Genomic DNA, 5000 nt, shown 5'->3' with positions numbered 1-5000 from the left:
TTGGATTTAGGGACTGCTTATTCCACAGGGACTGTGCAAAGGGTTTTTCTTGTCCTCCAGTGGATACCAAAGTCGGCTCTATGGCGTGGACAAATGTTCAGGTCATAATGCCTTTCTTCCATTGAGAAAATCCCTGAAAACAATTACTTTAGTAGACCTTCCCTCCGCACGCAAATACATTCATAACATCGCACAAGGGCTATTTGCTTCTAAAAGCTACTTACCGGCTCTAGCTAACAGCAAGTTCATTTCCGTTCCAATACCTTCATCAGCGCTGAGTTTAAGACTACTCAAGTGCCCAGTCACATCTTTCCTACAGTCCTTGACAGTAACACATTCAAGCTGGGACGGATAATCTTTTGAGAGCCCACATGGGCTAGGATTGTTCAGTAGCGCACAGTAGCTACAACTAAAAGCCATTCAAAGACAAGATATAATTGCTCCAGGATAGGACAACTTTTAAAAGCTCATTCCAATCTAATGTTGCTGCACGCAAGAGCAGTAGCATGACTGGGTTGGTAGTGCGATTGTGTGACGCTTTTACTGAGTTTCAAATGTCAACCACACAGCACGTTTAATTGAAGAGCTTATTCCTGGCTAATAGCAGAAAGCTTGGGCGCTTTAAGGAGATATGGAGTGGTATTGAGAGGAATCAACGGCATTTAGATACGTTTCCTGTAAGATTTTTGGGAAATTATGAGCCGTATTAAAATCTGTACATCTGTTTGGGGTCGCACCGTGTAACTTCTTGTTTCCAATTTATTTATTCAATCGGAATTTATTTCAATGGAACTTGGCGCTACATTTTTTTGGAACCCTAGTTTATGCATATTAATACTGTGTCGATTGCGCCTAATATTGACACCGATTTTCGTTTTCCTCAGAGGGAAATACTGTGAGTTCGAGCATGAAACTAGGGATGGTAAATGTTTAAGAATGATATTTTTAGACTGTAAAGTAAAATAATCGAAAAGTGAGGAACCAGATGCATTTTTATGCTGTTAAACATGACCTAAACTTTGCCGCCATTTTTAACACGCTTTAGAGGTGTTTTTAAAATGGTTTGCAAAACCACTATAACAAAATATCTGAGATAAGTTTGAGATGAACACTAAATTAGAATGATCTTGTATATTTGTGTGAAGTTTGAAGCCAATTGAATATATTTTAAGACTTTAACAGCCCTTCGTCCTCGCACCTGTTTTTCGGGCATTTTATTGAACGAAAAACCACACTTTGACCGCGTTTTCAAAATTTCCTGAATTTCTCGAAAATTAAAATTTGCTGGAACCTTTTAATATGATTTTTAGAAATAGGTCACTAAAGGGTATCTTTAGGCAAAATATGAGCGATTTGCCAAATGGGCCGTTGACTGGTGGTTCTCGATTCTAACAGTCAGCTGTTCTTAAGCGCTTGAGGTCCTTAATTTTTTGTGAATCCACAGTCCACCAAGACAGCCGGCAAATACCACCTGCAATATCTCCTCTCCTTGCTCCAGGTCTTCCGTCTGCAAATACCATTGCCAGGCACTGTCCCCATGGGGAAGGCAGGTGTGACAGATAAAGCAAGGTTTCTGTCGAGATCCTGGTAAGCCACAGCACCGCCGATCTTGGACAGGTTATTCCAGAACTCTCCCCAGCCCTTAGACAGCTGCAAGTAAATCAAATTGGGGCAGTGTTGGGTCAGACAGCCCACGTTGGCGATGTTCTGAAGGCGACTGATTAAGCAACACAGCAACTAACAGAGTGGGGCCGAGAGCACATTGCCATGTAGATGGCAATGTGCTCGGACAGCCCCAGCAAGAGAGACAGGCAACAGGTCCTGGCCTGCCTGACGTCGGTCAGCTCATAGACATCCAGCTGGTTGACCAGGGCACACGTGGCAAGCATGATTGCAGCACTGGGAGGTGGCTTCGGAAACTTGACCGCCTTGTTCATTCAGCAGCGCGTAAGGACAGTTCTGCTCGTAGTCGTTGCTCCCTTGTGACAAGCAAGTTCTTGTGATTGCTGTCCCCACTCCTCTTGCAGGTGTTCCACGCGTCTTCGATTTTCTGCTTGACCAGGGTCTCCCACAGGTTGTGTTGGGCTGCCGGCGAAGTCGCCAGGGATCTCTTCGTTCTTACTTGCCCTCCCCCCGGAGCACTGCGATGGTAAGAACAACATGAACATGAAATCAGTCTCTGGCTGGCCGTCCTAAATTTGCTGTCATGATTGAATTTTCTGGTATAAAAATTCTGGTGATCTGTAAGTTGTGTTTTTTGGTTTGGTTTTTATTTTTCTGTCATCTCCACCCCTCAGCTCAAGAATAATTCATAAGTTAAAGAAGGTTATTCCAAAATGGCGCTTTTTCCCCTTTTGTCAATAGAAAGGTAATGTAAACATTAGGTACTCACGGAAGTTTCAACTTCCAAAGAGCTTTCTATCCTTGTGAAATTCTTGTTCAAGGTAGCCCAAAAATTGTGCACGATCGCCACCATCTTCGAAGATACTTAACAGCCTGGCGGTGCTACCGTTACGTCATTGAGTTCAACCTGAAGTTTGGCGGGAAGCTTGAACACTCGACTCGTCCTTTTGCAGTCATTATTTTTTGTAATTTTTAAAAACTCCTTTTGCAGTCGTGCATTTTTGTTCAGCACCGTACTGTTCAAATAGGTCTTAAAGAGAAGGCAAGAAAGGTATTTCGTTCCATTGTTTACCGGTTAAAAGAAAAAACTTGTCGAAGCAATGGCTAATCAAGCTTGGCCGGGACAAAAAGTTCTTGCATGTTCCACCACGAGTGGTGAAGATTATAGGCCAACAGTGATGCAAAACGCATAAGTGACTCTTCGTTGACTGGCACAAGAGCCCCCTCTGGATTCAAAAGGCCCTCCTGACGGCAGAACTTGGCATAGCTGCTGGGCGGATAAGTAAACTCGACGTGTAGATAGGGCGAGGCCCTGAGTGAGAAAAAACTGGCATCTGTCTGTCAGGAGAGCTGGAGGAATGGGGGTTGGAGTTTCCGCGGCTTGTGGGGCCAGGTGCCCAAAGCACTGCAACTGAAAATGAGAGAGAGAGAGTCCGCAACAAGGTTAGCTTTTCCACGAACTGATGACGAAATGAATGGGGCACTGCCAACAATGTCAAGTAATGCAACAAAACCATTAAGTCTGCATCTCTGGAGGTACCTGACAACAATACAGCCACCACTGACTTGTTATCACATAGGAACTCGACCCGCTGCGAAGACCACTGGGAACCCCACAAATGAGCTGCCACAACAATTGGAAACAGTTCCCTATAAGCAATAGATAGAGGTTGTTGAGAAGCCGACCAGGCACCAACAAACCATTGGCTGTTGAAAATCGCTTAAAGGCCCAGGGAGCCTGTGGCATCTGATGAGACTTGGAAGTCAGGGAGAGGGGCCCAAGCAGGCATCAACAAGAAACTAAGACCATCCCAGCTCTGAAACAATTCTCGCCACCAAGTCAGGTCCAGATGAAACGCCTACTTTAGCTAAATAGGGTGGTCGTCACGCCTGAATGTACATAAGAAGTTAATCATCCAGTGGAGAAATGTCCTCCTCCTCATGTTCACATCTGGTACGTTGACAATTGGTATATGTTGTTGTGCACCGTCTTTTAAAATAATTGTGTCAGTTTGTTCACAGACTTTTGCTAAGTGATGACTGCTATCAACACTCCTTTTTGTCATCGCTAATATGCAAAAGACGATTCTCCTCTTGGTCACTGAAGGAGCATTTTACATAAAAATAGAGGAAACAAGACGTGGGAAATGCAAAACTGTCTTCAGAGTTACATTTTCGAAGTGGGAAACATAGGCCGCTTTGACCACTTTGTTGTGAGCAGGAACATAGGAATACTCCAGCTGGTTTTCCTCATCAATCTGAACTTCCTCAACGTTAGTTTGTCCCATTCTCTGTGATGAGAAAGTTAAACTTTGCTGGATTTCTTTTGTTGGGTAAAGTCTTTTCAAGTTGATGTTCCTTTCTGTGGTCGTTTAAATCATTTTCCTTTTAGTTTGCATGATTTTCGTTTTCCCTCATTAATCCATCCCCTGTAATACCCCAGTCTCTGATAAACGCAGTTGCTTGATGATGAGTAACAGTCATGTTTCACTGCAGTTTTTGTCATTACAACAAAAACGATACTGTGCAACTTCAAAAAAAAAAAAAAAAACAATGAAAGAAAAAAAAAAGAAAGGAATAAACGACCTCTTTGTTGTGAGCAGGAATATGGGAATACTCCAGCTCTCTTTCCTTATCTATCTCAACCTCCTCAATGTAGTCTCTCCCATTCTCTGTGATGAGAAATTCAAACTAAAACCGGATTTCTTTTGTTTTGTAAAGTCTTTGGACTTAATTCCAGTTTGTAGAGGTTGTGCTTCACCGGCTTGTACCACAGCAGAAGCTCCTCTGTTATGTCTATAAACGATACCAATTGGCCAACTAGGATTCAGGGAGCATTGCAGGTGCTGTTTTGTTCCGCCAGAGCCACAAAATCTCCTGCTTTGAAATTATGCTCTTCTCTGACTCTGTCTGCGGTAGGGGTTTTTTCATGCGGCTCCAGCTCCACTGGCTCATCCTGCCGGCCTTCCGAATATTCCTTCGTCAGTGCCACAGCCAATTCTTCTTTCCTCTGGTTAGCAGTTCTCCTGTCATGGGTTCATTCCACTTGCTTTTAGTGTCTCAAGGTGGCCGGGAGAGAAGTCTTCATTGCATCAGTGCAGTCACTGCCAGAAAGGGAAAAAGAAAAGTCAATAATTCAGTGGGGAAAATTGAAAACTATGATCTGGACACGATCATAACACCAGCACACTAGTTTGGTGTGCAACTTAATTCCTTGTCTAGTTCGATGTCACTGATTTAAATTTATAATTTTTTGTTTTTGTATTTTAATGAGTTTTTGTTATGTTATGTATTATATTTTTTACACACATACTCATGAACTTGTGGGGGAAAACAGAGAAAAAAAACTAAACAAGAAAAAGAACTAAATACGGTTG

General features: G+C 42.9%; 1 protein-coding gene across 2 annotated transcripts in view; it reads left to right on the top strand.

Moving 5' to 3' along the window:
* The window catches only part of LOC138003689 (uncharacterized), a 67733-nt gene that overhangs the window by 35502 nt on the left and 27231 nt on the right, over nt 1-5000 (top strand). The gene's annotated exons all lie outside the window — the stretch shown is intronic.

The sequence above is a fragment of the Montipora foliosa genome, chromosome 5 (assembly GCF_036669935.1).
Source record: "Montipora foliosa isolate CH-2021 chromosome 5, ASM3666993v2, whole genome shotgun sequence".
NCBI classification, from domain to species: Eukaryota; Metazoa; Cnidaria; class Anthozoa; order Scleractinia; family Acroporidae; genus Montipora; species Montipora foliosa.
The sequence above is the reverse complement of the archived record's forward strand: the minus strand, read 5'-3'. Positions and strand labels throughout refer to the sequence as shown.